This window comes from Choloepus didactylus (assembly GCF_015220235.1).
Source record: "Choloepus didactylus isolate mChoDid1 chromosome 23 unlocalized genomic scaffold, mChoDid1.pri SUPER_23_unloc3, whole genome shotgun sequence".
Classification (NCBI taxonomy): domain Eukaryota; kingdom Metazoa; phylum Chordata; class Mammalia; order Pilosa; family Megalonychidae; genus Choloepus; species Choloepus didactylus.
In genome coordinates this window covers 381589-395818 of record NW_023637597.1, presented here as the reverse complement: position 1 = coordinate 395818, position 14230 = coordinate 381589, and the positions used below count along the sequence as shown (strand labels likewise).

The 14230-nt window shown below is 48.3% G+C and overlaps 1 pseudogene; it reads right to left on the bottom strand.

Annotated features, from left to right (window-relative positions):
* Positions 1 to 13566: 13566 nt before the first annotated feature.
* Positions 13567 to 14230, bottom strand: LOC119525017 (annotated as a pseudogene).

Here is a 14230-nt window from a genome sequence, read left to right as displayed (position 1 = left end):
AGCCAGAGCCCCCAAGCTTGGGAGCACAACAACACAGGGGAGGGCAGGCTACAGTCCTTAAACCCACAACACCAGGTGTGCATGCCAGAAAGATCACCTGGTCTGGTCCAGGGAGCCACAGGCTGGGAGCATGTCAAGGAGAGTGGGGTAGGTGGACAAGACTGCTGCAGGGAGCCTTTGGATTTGGACAGGGAATGCCTGAAAGACCATGAGAAGGTCAGCTGCATGGAAAGACCGGTCGGCAGCATCTGACCCCAGCCCTCTCCGACCTTTACTTGGCTCCATCCACATACACACAGCATGAAACAAAATGAAGCCTTTGCTCCAGTGAGCACAGGGTGCATGTCCACTCCTGCACATGTTTGTGCAAGTCCATGTACTCCAGCTCTATGCCTCTGCTCCAGACCTGCAGGCAGGGTCCTGCGCTCTCAGCTCACACACCACCCTCCCCTGGGACAGTGCAGGTTTTCCCAGCCTGGACCTTGCTGCTTAGTGGGGAGTGCACAATCCCCACCACCTCTCAATGCCGGGCACCTAGTGCTATGGATTATATCAGAGATATTGTTGCACATCTTGTTTTTAGAGACATACCCCTCTGCTTGCAGCTCATCTCCACAGTAGAAGAGGAAACAAACAACTACTCCCACAGAAGATCCTATGGCAGGAGTCTCTGGCTTGAATCAATTTGAATCTGCAACAATGCTCTAAAAGCTACCTTTACAGCTACATTTATTTTGCAAGAAGCTTTCAGATCCCATCCCATCTTTATGTCAACAGCAAATCTAGCCTAATGAGGTGTTTTATTCACTGGGATAGTTTTGTTTGTTTTACCTTCCATTCCCTTTTTACTTCTGAGGTCTTACACATCTTTTTATAGTCCTTTATTTCCATGGACTAAATGGCCATTTTGCCTTCACAATCCAGGTCAGCAGCTCTCCAATCATGGTATCAAGCCTGATGGAAGACTCTGGTGTTACCACTGCTGTGCACTTTCTTTACTGATACACTTGGCTCAAGAAAGAGAGTGAGGCAAACACCTACCACTGAGAAAGCATTTTTAAACCCTTCCCAAAAGAGTAAGTAAGCCAAAGGGCAACCACAGAAAATAAGTTCATACATTTACAATAAAAATATGAAAAGAGTGATACTACTGCAATATCAGTAAATTAAATGAAATAATTACATAATTTTATAACTTTATAAGAAATCATATGCATTTTCATAAAACTCTTGGGGATAATGAAAACCAGATATGATCAGCTAATAATGGGAAAGAATGAGAACAGGCATTCCTAAAGTGGACTTTTTTCTCACTTGATACGGAATTGCTGAGCCCTGAATCTGAAGGTGAACTGGATGCAGTACCAGCCCTCATGGAGAATCCACTCTAGTGAGAGCAAGTGGAGGTAAGAGTAGAAACTCAAAGAACCAGCTGGGTGCCCAGGACAGGGGTCCTTGGAAGGGCACCAAATCCCAGAGGAGGGCTGGCTTCCTAGGGAGGCAGCTTTATGGGGAGGAAAAGAAAGGGAAGGAGGACACACTTTGCAGACTGCAGTTAGGTGTGGCTGCAGCTGGCCTTGGGAGTGCTGGCAGGCAGGGCTGGTGACGTGGCCAGAAGATGTGGACCTGTGGCTGGACAGCCCAGCAGAGTCCACTCAGGACTTGCAAACAGTGACGGGTGAGGGAAAGCTGGTCAGGGCTTCATCACCAGCCTGGCATGGCTACATTTACCCCTCAGTGTTCACCAAGGGGAAGGGATTACAGGAGACAGGACTGGAGAAAAGGCCATGGTGGTGCAGTGGGGATAAATAATGTAGAAAGTTTAGGGGTGCAGAGAAGGAGCAAGAGGGGCCTCCCCACTGCACCTCACTATCTACATACAATTATGTCCCTTGTAGGTTTTAAGTAACTATCTCAGCCCTCAAAGCTAAAACACAGCAGGGCTTCGATTCAACCCAGGTGGTCTCCCTGTGGCCAGCACTCTGCCCAAACAGACCCTCAGGAGGCTGCCCCCATCTTCCATGTAGCAGCAAGCATTCTTTAGAGAAACCAGGGCTTGAGGGTTTTATGAGGAGCTGGTATACCAGCAGAACACTGGCCCCATCCCACCAAGGATGAGAGATGAAAAGTTAAAGTTGCCACCAGAGGGAAGGTCTAGGAAGCCAATTCACACCTGCCCTTAAAGGAAAAACTCAAAAGAATCTTATTGCAAATTAGATTAGATTCAAAGAAGACTGTCATTTGAAAGGTCTTGTCAGATGTAATAAGAAAAATCATTTTTAATTGTGAAAAAGGCAGGAAGGGAGGAAAAGAGGGAGGGAGGGAGGGAGGAAGTGGAAGGAAGAAAGAAAGAAAACTAGTACTTAGAAGTAAATTGGGCTGAAATGAGAAAGCCTGTCTCTTCAGTACATACCAAGAGTGATAATGGGTGACTGAATCTGAATGATGGAAAAATGCACATTCTTAAGCATGTCAAGGCACAGCAAAATCAATAGGCCAAACCCCAACTCCAGTGCTGGCATTTAAAATAATCTATTTTTCATTTTCACAGAGTAAGTTGAGTTCTGTTTTCTAATATTTGCATGTGAAGGCATGCTGAGAAACCAGACTTCTTACACTTAACATAAGCTGAAAAACCAAGATGTTCTTGTTCATGCTAAAACATTCTAAAAGGGTTTTTATCTAGCTATTCACTAGTACCAATGAAAAAACAATGGTGATGAATCAAACATTTTAATTAAGAATCCATGAAACTGACCTGTATATTAATTTCTGCTTCACACTCTCTCCCAGCAAGTGAATGTAGCTCAGCTGAGCTCCAACTGGGGTTCTAATTAACAAACATGGACTGCTTTCTATGAGCTATGAATCCCCTACAAGCAGACAGAGGCTTTGGGTGATGACTGACCTTGGAGAGCTGGAGGGTGGCCACAGACTGGCCCTGAAGGGGGCTTTCTGTCTCTCTTTTGGCCTCAGCCATTTTCTATTCCCAGTGCTTTGACCCAGACAAGGGTGGAGACAGCACAGGCAGAGTCTATTCAAATGCTAATGACCTCATCCTAGGAGGGGTTATCTTCCCTAAGTGGAAAGGGGTGGGGCCCAGCTCTACTACCCACCAGGAAAGGTGAAAGGCACCCATTGGGGTCACCGGACAGTCTCTTCAGAGTGCCTTGCTGGTAACAGACCCCTCGGGCAGTGAAGGACTAGGGTGATTTTAAGACTCACAGGGTTTGGTCTGCGGAATCCCTTCCACCTCCCTGAAGGTAACTCTCTGAGTGATTCTAGGGGCTGCACAAGGCATGCCTGCATCCTTACTGGTCCACGTCCATAGTGGTCCCGGAGCTCCTGAAGAAACACCAGACCTAGGCACTTCCCAGGTGAAGCCCAGAGCAAGGACACCTCCTCACACACACCTGTTGTGACCTCTGATTGGCTGTCAAGTCCCCACATGAGGATAGGAGCCAGCGGGATGCATACCCGTGCTCTGACACTCCTGGTGGTGACCTGGGGCTGCTCAGTCTGGTTACTGGGAACCCAGGGAGGGAAAAGACTCAGAGTCCCAGGAAGAGTCAGGGGTGACTAGGTTAAGTCCTTCATGAAATACCTTTCCTCTCCTAGTGTCCAGCTCTCATAACCCTCAGGTGTGCCACCTTTTCCATAAAAGCATTAGTGCATGCACCGGTGTTATGGCACTGGATACTGCTGGGCCTTGACGTCCCCCCCTTGAAGTTGCATCTGGAGGTGAATCCAGTCCAGCCTGCTGCCTGTTTTTGTACACCTTGCAGCTAGCTAAGAAGGCATTTACAATTTTGTGGTCATGGGGGGGGGGGATTAAAAAGAGAATATTATTTTGGTGACATGAAAATTACACGAAATTGAAATTTGTATCCATAAATAACACTTTTATTGGAAAATGGACATGTCCATTCCTTTTGGTATTGTCTGTGGCTGCTTTCCTGCTCCCACATCAGAGTTGATTAATTGCGACAGAGACTGTGCTTACTGCTCTCAAAGCCTAAAATGTTTGCTAACTTGCTCCTTATAGAAAAAGTTTGTAGGTCATTGGTTTAGGTTTATTTGTATTTTTTTCTTAAACTTTTTGACCGGTTCTGCCAAACTGATCATCTTAATAATCTTGTGAAAGAACCAGCTTTTGGTTTTAATCTTCTGTAAAACTATCTTCTCTTTATCATTTATTTTTTGCCCATTCTCTATTTTCTTCCTTCTTCATGCCTGTCAGTTTGCTCGTTGCTACTCTTTACAACTTTTTGGAATGCATGCCTAGCTCATTGTTTATAACCATCCCCATGAATTTCCCTTTAAGTACTTATTTACCTTTGTCTCACAACTTTTGACTGTAATATATTAATTATTACATTCTATGTAGTCCCTAATTTCCCTAGTGATTCTCTTTTATTGTAAGGGTTATGTGGTAATATGTTATTCATTTTCCAAATCTGTGGGATTTTTTAAAAGCTATTCCTTGATCAAGTTCTAATTTTGTTGTATTATGGTTAGATCACACAAGGTAAATATCATTGATACTTTGCATTTGAAGATATCTGTTCATAGTCAAAATTAAGTGATCATAGATTGAAAGGTATATGTAATGTCTAAAATGTATATATATGAAATGAGCTCCTTAGGGCTAACAAGAACTGCAGTGTTGGTATATTGCTATTAACTAAACTCCAGGCTTTATATGGATTTCACTGGTTTTTCTATAATGTCCTTTGTTCCAGAAGTCCATCCAAGATACCAGAAGACATTAATCATCATATCCCTTAGTTTACTCTGGTGTGTGACAGCTTCTCAGACTTGCCTTATATTTCATGACCTTGACAATTTTAAGGAGTAAATAATGGTCAGGTATTTTCTAGAATATCCCTCAATTTGGGTTTGTCTGCTGTTTTTCTCACTATCACACTGGGGTTATGGGATTTTAGGAATATCACAGAAGTGATGAGCCCTTCTCATCACTTCACAGCAGGGATACCTGCTATCAACCTGATTTACCCTAGGGAGTTAAACTTGAACAACTGGCTAAGGATTGTTTGACAAGGTTCTCCACTGTAAGTTATTAACCCTTTTTCATATTCTGTTCCTTTGAATTGTTACTAAGTCCAAACTATACTCAGTAATGGCGGGGGATTGGAAGTGGGGGAGGAGGGGAGTTAAATTCTACCTCATTGGGAAAATATGTATCTACATAAGTTATTTAGGATTCTTTTGTAAGGAAGATCAAAGTTTAATAAAATTAAAATTTCAGTACATCAGTCACACTAGCCACAGTTCAAAGATCAAGTCATGTGTGGCTAGTGGCTATTATATTGGACAGTGCAAATACAGAATATTTCCATCATCTCAGGAAGTTTTCTGAATAGAAATGATTTGATTTTTGACAATTCTTCTTTTCAAACCTATGCATTTAAAGATATAAATTTCCAAAACTGCTTTAACTCATTCCCATAAACATTTTCAGTTCCAAAGTATGGACCCATGGATTATTTAGATCCAGGATCAGGCATAGAATGGGGAAAACAAGGAATCTCAAGCACAAAATTAAGGAGGTACTACCTATCAGTTCTGTCAAAGTGCAGGGACAAATGGTACTTTTCTCCTTAGGCCCCTTGCTTGCCTCACCCTAGTCCCAGCTGCAGTCGCAGTTGATTTGTCTGGGGGGGGGGGGCGGCCGGTTGCTGAACCCTCGGCTCTCGGCGTTGCTCGGAGGGTACCGGCGGCGGGGGCTCTTTCCCGGAGGCGAGGGCGAGGCGGGGGACTGGGCCCGGTCCCCGGCGGAGGCGTGCAAGGTGTGGAGGGCGGCCAGAAGGAACAGGCAGGACACGGTTCTTTGAGGGTGAAGAAGCCAAGAGAGTTTATTAGGGGTGAGCACAGGTTATATAGGCTGGCATAGAGGGCGGGGGTTGTTACAAGCCAATGCTGAGGGGATAAAGGCTAGGATTGGTTCTGAGAGGGTGCGGAGGTTAGGATTGGTTCTAAGAGGGCACGGAGGTTGTTTGAAAAGGGGCGGGAGTTGCTCTGGCAACGGGTTTCTGGCAACAGTGTATGCGCAACTGGTGGTGATGGGAGTTGCACTGGCAACGGGGAGTGTCCGGGGCCAAGATAAGGGGGTGGGGAAAAGGCGGTTCCCTCCGGCAAGCCTCCCCTAACGGTGGTATTTTGGGTGAGGAAATGGGGCCTGCCTCCGGCCTCACTTTCCCAGGCCTGGGGGGCTGTGGAGGGCGCTGTCCGCCGTGCCCACCACCCTCCCCAGGGGCCTGATCCGGTCCCCCTGGCCCAGGCCCGCCAAGTCTGAAGCACGTAATCAGTAGTCCCGCATTTCCCCCTTCTTTTCTAATTGAAGGAAGAAGCTTACCGGAGAGGTCCGCTAAGGGATGAGGGAAGGGGGAGGCCGGGGAGGGGAAAAGGGGTTTGATGGTGGCTCAGCGAGGCTGGAGCTCGGCGTTGGTGTGGTGCCCGGGCGCTCGACAGGGGCCTTGCTGCTTGCGGGATGGACGAGGGTGGCGACGCTGAGGAGGGTTAGCTTCTTCGGTGGAGGCAAGTTGTTGATACTGGACTTGCACAAATGATGAGAGGACAGCATTGGTATTGGCCTGGCTTTTAGCAAGTTGGTGAAGTCTGCGGATAACCCAGGGTCCTAGGGTGAGAGCTAGAATAATTATTAGTAGGGGGCCTATGAGGGGGAGGAGGTAAGGGAGGAGGGAGGTAAAGATGTGGGACCAATAGTTGGCAGCTTCACGGTCCCTTTTGCGTTGTTCTAGTCCCTCTCGGACTTTCTTTAGGCTGTCTTCGGCGAGACCTGTGGAATTGGCATAGATACAGCATTCTTCTCCTAGAGCGGCGCAAAGGCCTCCTTCTTTGAGGAGAAGACGGTCGAGACCTCGGCGGTTTTGGAGCACTACCTCAGAGAGGGAGTTAACAGAATTTTTAAGATGGGAAATAGCGTTTTGTAGGTGACGAATGTCCTCGTCAACAGCCGCCTGGAGGTGAGTTAGGGCGGAACCTTGACTGGCTAATGCAGCGATTCCGGTGCCAGCGCCTGCAAGACCTAGGAGGGAGGCGATCGTGAGGACGGTGATGGGCTCTCGCTTTTGCAGAGGGGCAGGAGCTGCAGTTCTTTCCAGGCGGAGGAAGAAGTCTTCCTCGCTGTGGTATAGGACCCTGGGGATAAGGACAATTAGGAGGCAAGTTTTATTAGTTGTATTGAGGGTTTGCACATTAAGGCAGGGGGTAAGTCCTGTAGAGGAGCAGAGCCATTGGGAGGAGTTGTGGGGAATAAGAAACTTGGCAGAGCTGCTGGGAGATGAATAGTTGGCACAAGCTGTGAGGTTGGGAGAGTTACTTGAGCGAGGGCGGATACACTTTCCTGTAAAGGAGACTGAATGAAAGGTTAGGGGGACAGCAGAGGTATTCCAATTGCATTCCGAGGGGCTGTCCTCTGTGTTTTCTGAAAAGGAGAGGTTGGAGGCAACTGGCTCATACAGTGGGGAGGAAGTGGAGAGGCAAAGGCAACAAGAGGAGGTAAGATTGGGGTTGGAGGAATTTACTGAGGTGAAGGCCGCTTGGATAAGGCCGAGGAGGGGAGAGGAGTAGCGAGAGGGGGGTAGAGGAGGTCGGGTTGGTGGGGTTGGCGATGCATTGTTTGCAGCTGAGGTGCGTCTGTTTGGAGCTGAGGTGCGGCTGGAGGGCTGTGGAAAAAGGGGGTTCACTCGGACTGGGGTCCAGGCTCAGGTGTACTGTTGTCATCTGGTGCACCAGGTTGCGGAGACGACGGCGTTCTTGTCTCGTTAGACGCGTGGTTGCTGGTGGCGGGCCGGATTGCCCTTCCTGGGATTCAGATTGGTTGTGCTGCATCATCTGGGAAAACACAAGCAAACCCGCGCCCCTGGGCGAGGAGTGGGGAGGGACCCTTCCAGGCATTATTCTCTGGGTCCTTCCAGTAAACCATCGGGGCCTGGGTGGGCCTATACGAGGGCCCCCAATGTTTATGTAGGGGCGAAAGCCCTTCTTTATTGAATGTGAGTAGATTAAGGTGAATAAGGGCTGCTATGATAAGGTCCCCTGGAGTTGCCTGGGGGAGCATTGCCCTTTCTTTTTCAATTTGTGTTTTTAAGCGGCGATGGACTGCTTTTACAATGGCTTGTCCCTGAGGATTATAGGGGATGCTGAAATGATGGGTAATGTTATATAACTGAAGAAAGGCTGCAAAGGAGGCACTGCGATAGGCAGGCCCATTGTCTGTTTTTAGGTCCTAGGGGACTCCCATGAAGAGAATTGCTTGTTTTAGGGCCTTGATACAGTGTTTGGCTGTTTCCCCGGCAAGGGGGACTGCATAACACATGGCCGAGAAGGTGTCAATTATTACATGCACATATTTGAGGCGTCCAAAGGACGGAACGTGAGTGGGACGGAACGTGAGTGGGTTTTAGGCCTCGTGGGTTGACTCCCTGAGGTTGCAGGGGGCCAAGTGGCGCAAAGGGCGCACAAGTTGCGCAATTGCGGACAAGATGTTTACAGGTGTCTAGGGGGAGGCCACATAAATGATGTAACGACGTAGCCGAAAAGTGAAACCTGGAATGCAATAACTTGGCCTGGTTAACAGCATTCCCCGGAGGGGCTGCCGTGTTGGTTAGCATAGCTTGGGTATTCTGAGCTGAGACCGCTTGGTCTACTATACTATTGCCAGTAGCCAGGGGCCCCGGAAGGCCTGAGTGACTACGAATGTGGCTAATGAACCAAGGATTCTGTCGATGCTCCAGGATGCTCCTGAGGTCAGAAAGTGCTTTATCAATGGCTGAGTCTCCCGGGAAAAAGGTGGAAAACGCGAGGACTCGGCAGACCTGATACGTGTAGAGGCTGTCTGTGAAAATGTTTACTGGGTGGTTGCAGTGGGCGTTTAGTGCGTATGACACCGCCAGAATTTCCCCCACTTGGACTGAATGAAGGTTGACATAGCTGAATAGGTGGGGTTTTGGGTGGCCTGGGGGATAAGAGAGGAAGGCGAAACAGGTCTTGGAGGCGTCAGTAAAGACGGTAGTGGCACCCGGGATGGGTGCAGAGGAGGGGAAAGGGTGGAAAGGGCTGCGGAAGGGAAGCTTGGTGAGCCCCTGTAACAGTCGATGGCTAGGATAGTGGCAGCTGAATTCTCCCTGAAATTCTTCTAAGAGGATTTGCATGTCCGGGTTATCATGTATAAGCAGGCGGGTTTGGCCCGCGTCCAGGGGCCAAACAATTTTTTCCGGCGGCTCTCCAAATACATGAACAGCCAGGGTGACTAGATCTGAAGCTAGGCTGATCCAGAGCCGCACTGCGGGGCAAATTTTCCTAAGCCGGCTTTTAGCGGGGTGCACCCAAAGTAGAGGGCCTTCCTGCCACAGGCAGCCCATGGGTGTGCCGGGCGTAGGAAGGATGAGTGCTATAAGATTGCCCTCTTTAGTGCTAAACCTGTTGAGACAGCAGGCGGCGAGCGCCTTGTTAATGGCGGCAATGGCTTCCTTTGCCTCCTGGGTGAGCTTAATGCGCCGAGAGATTGCTAACGGCGGGGCTTCAGGGACACTTAGCAGCATAAAGAGTGGTTGGAGCTGCGCGGTGGTGATTGGCAACGCAGAGCGGAGCCAATTGATCTGGCCGCAGAGCTGTTGGAGCTCAGTGATAGTGACCCGATCCGGTATGTCCAGCTGGGGAGCGGACGGGGCAATGGTTTTATTAATACTAAACCCTAAGAAGGCTAATGGAGGCACAATCTGAACCTTTTCGGGCTGAACCGTAAGGCTGAGGTCAGCTAAATTAGTGGTGAGGTCTTTAAGGATTAGAGGAAGCGCCTCGGCGTCCTCAGAGGCCACCAAGATGTCATCCATGTAATGGATGAGCATGGCCCGCTTTCGCAGGGGGGCCACTGCATGATTAACATACATTTGGCAGATGGCCGGACTGTTACGCATCCCTTGAGGGAGGACTTTCCATTGGTACCTGCTAGCCGCGCCCGCGTGATTGGGGACGGGAACTGTAAAGGCAAAGCGCGGGCGGTCTCGCTCATGTAGCGGGATGGAAAAGAAACAGTCTTTGATGTCAATAGTGGCTACATGATAGTGGGCTGGGATGGCCACCGGATGGGGGAGACCAGGCTGCGGGGAACCCATGGGAAGAATATGCTTATTGATCTCCCGCAGATCATTGAGGAGCCTAAATTTCCCTGTGGCCTTTTTATGAATAACAAATACTGGCGAATTATATGGACTAGTAGAAGGTTCTATGTGGTTTGCGTTTAATTGTTCTTGGACAAGGGCTTGGAGTGCGACTAATTTGTGCGTGGGAAGGGGCCACTGCTCCACCCATAGCAGGGTGAAACGAGCAGTGGCGCACATTATTGGGGGGGCTGCGTGGTAAGCACTGCCCCAGAGGCGGCGGCAGCTGCCGGTAGTGGCTCCGAGGGGGAGCTTGTCGAAGGGGGAGGCGGAAGTGGGAGGCCCCAAGCGTCGCAAGATGGCGGCGCGGTAGGCGTGGCTAAGACACAAGATGGCGGACTAGCTCCGCCCTGTGAAAGGGCGGGGTCTAAGGCATAAGATGGCGGACTAGCTCCGCCCTGTGAAAGGGCGGGGCCTAAGGCATAAGATGGCGGACTAGCTCCGCCCTTTGAAAGGGCGGGGTAAAGCGCATGTGGTCTCCGGCCTGGCTTAGGGCTGACGTCATCACTAGAGCACTTCCTCCCCTTAGTAGAAGAAGAAGGAGGAAGTTTGCCATTTTGGAGCAGTCTGGGGGGGTGGTTGCAAAGAGGCACACGGCGCCAAACAAAGAAACAAAGACACAAAGGACTACAGCAAGGTAATGGAGGGGAAGAGGGAGAGCTACTGGAGGAAGAGTGTCAGGAGGAATGGGGGACATAGGAAGAGAAGACGAAAGGTAGTCGGGGGCAATAGCTGGGTTAATACGGGAAAGGAGGAGCGGTCCGGGCGCGGAGCGGTGAGGGAGAGGCGGCTCCGGACGTGGAGCGGCGAGGGAGAGGTGGCTCCGCGGGGCGGCGAGGGAGAGGCGGCCCTTACCTTGCAGGCGAGGAGAAGGGGAGTTGGAGAGGCGTCCGGGTGAGCGGGTGGTTTACTGGACCGCTGCGTGGAGAGGACCGGCCCCACGTTGGGCGCCAGTTGCAGTCGCAGTTGATTTGTCTGGTGGGGGGGCGGCCGGTTGCTGAACCCTTGGCTCTCGGCATTGCTCGGAGGGTACCGGCGGCGGGGGCTCTTTCCCGGAGGCGAGGGCGAGGCGGGGGACTGGGCCCGGTCCCCGGCGGAGGCGTGCAAGGTGTGGAGGGCGGCAAGAAGGAACAGGCAGGACACGGTTCTTTGAGGGTGAAGAAGCCAAGAGAGTTTATTAGGGGTGAGCACAGGTTATATAGGCTGGCATAGAGGGCGGGGGTTGTTACAAGCCAATGCTGAGGGGATAAAGGCTAGGATTGGTTCTGAGAGGGTGCGGAGGTTAGGATTGGTTCTAAGAGGGCACGGAGGTTGTTTGAAAAGGGGCGGGAGTTGCTCTGGCAACGGTGTCTGGCAACAGTGTATGCGCACTGGTGGTGATGGGAGTTGCACTGGCAACGGGGAGTGTCCGGGCAAGATAAGGGGGTGGGGAAAAGGCGGTTCCCTCCAGCAAGCCTCCCCTAACGGTGGTATTTTGGGTGAGGAAATGGGGCCTGCCTCCAGCCTCACTTTCCCAGGCCTGGGGGGCTGTGGAGGGCGCTGTCGCCCGTGCCCACCACCCTCCCCAGGGGCGGATCCGGTCCCCTGGCCCAGGCCCGCCAAGTTGAAGCACGTAATCAGTGTCCCGCACCCAGCTCCATTTTAAAATGTATTGCTTAATTTCCAAACTATTGTTTTTTTTTAAATTATCTGTTATTGATTTCTAGTTCAACTCCACTGCAGTCATGGGTAGCTGCAGCAAGCCCTATATCTAATACCATAATTAATGGTGTACTATAGAATATGAGTTTAGGAACAAGACACAGATGTCCACTATAACCACTTCAAGTGAACAAAGCCTCTGGAATAGCCAAGAAAATTTAAGACCAAAGCTGGAACACTTAAAGAGACACAGACTTACATAAAGCTACAATAATTAAGATAATGTGGAATTAGCACAAAAATAGAGAACTGGACAAACAGAATGGAATAAAATCCAGATACACATAAACAGTCACTTACCTAGTTCACATTAAGTTTTGCTGCAATACAGTGGGGTAAAGAGTGGTTGTTTTAGTAAATGGTGCTGGTTAATTTGGATATGCATATGGGGAAATTTCAACCACGAAGGCTTAATTTCTAACACCTTAAAGAAACAATGAATTTGAGATGGATCATAGACCTAAATGTTAGACAGTAAAACTTTTAGAAGAAAACATAGCTGAAATATCTTAAATTTCTTAAAAAGCACACATAAAGCCCCAACCACAATGTACATAAACATACACATGAAACCACCATCAGTTCAAGACTCGGGTCATTTCAGTGCCCCAGCATTTCCCTCACCCCCCATTCCAAATGACAACTGAGTTTAAAAAAAATCAAGACTTAAAACAGACACCACATGAGATACCACTACAACTTTAAGTGAATAGCTCTAATTACAATGTCTGACAGTACCAAGTTTTGGAAACGATTTGTATCAATGGAACTCTCAGTATGGCTGGTGGGAATATATATTGTTTCTATTACTTTTGAGAAAATTTGATGGTATCTACACTTTATCTGCAGTTCCAGCACTTTTTCACATAGTTATATATACCCAAGAAAAAATGAGTCCAGGTGCCCACAAAGAGTGGCACAAGAATGTTCAGAGCAGCTTCCTTTAAACAGCCAAAGAATCAGGCTAAAAGTCAGTCAACAGTAAAATGAATACATAGAAGTGTGTTATATTCATTTAATGGAAATCCACCATGAAAAGGAATGCATTTCTGCTACACACATCCAGGATGCATCTCACAGACATAATTTAAAAGAAAGCAAAGGCAAGAAGACATTGCATGATTCAATTTATATTAAGTTAAAAAACAGACAAAACTAACCTATGGGAGTAGAGATTAGAAAAGATGTTACTTAAGGGGAAGATGGCTGGAAGGGAGCATGAATGAAACTTTGGGCTACTTCTTGAAACCAGAGAGCTAAAGAATTGGCAATGGAAAACCCACATTTGATGACATTGCTTGTGAGCATCAACACCCAAGATATTCAGATGGCCTAGCCTAGCTTGTGTCTTTCATAATTCCTATAAGTGGGCACAAAATATACATGTCAGCCAGAACGCTAGGTGCAAGGGAGTCTGGAAAATCGAGTGTTCATGGCCATTCCCATTTTGGTTTTAGCAGGTGACAACCTAGGGTCAATTCTGTGACTGATGCTGACAACAATGGATGCTGCATCTCTTGATCCTGGCTGAACTGAAGTTTGAATAATAACCTCTGTTTTAGGAGCAACTCTTCCAGTTGCTCTGGCTTTTTAAATGTTTCATGTTTCTTGGTTCTGTGCTCCATGTTCTCTTTCAAAGTCAAAAACTCTAAAGCTGGCACTAGGAAAACTGAAAGACTCTCTTGTTCCAATGCTGCCAAAAATGATCCGCATATGATGTTGCTGTTATGTAAATTTTCAGACCAAATGGACACAGCAAATTTTTAGTGTTTTCATGGCAGGCTCTAAAATGCATTTCCACATCAGCAAAGGCTGATGGCCTACAATTGCAAACCTTGCATACATAAGGCATTTCACCAGGTTTATGATTGTCCTTCATGTGTTGTAAGAGAATCTGATCTGTTTATGACAATTCACAGATTTTACAAACAGTAGAGGGTCCATGGGGGATGTGCAAACTTTCAATGTGACACTGCAGCTGGAAGGGAGTGGGAAACTTCCAGTGGCAGTGCTGGCCTGTGGTGTGGCTTTCCCAGCTGTCACTCCTCTGCTTCTCAAGTTTCAAATGGTGCTTCATATGGTTCATAAACTTAACATTTTTTTAGAACTTTCAAGCAGCTGAGGTATTTAAAGTTTGTGTGAGTCTTCTCTTCTGGCCACCTGTCTCCTTTATGCTGTCCATAGTAAAAGTCATGAAGTAGCAAGATCTTATTTCCTTTCTTGGAATCCACTGTCTTGCTCTGGCTTGTTATGCTTTTATTTGCTATGTCCAAAGTTACAAGATCCAAATGTGTCTTGTCATCTGCACATGCCCATGGAAACAT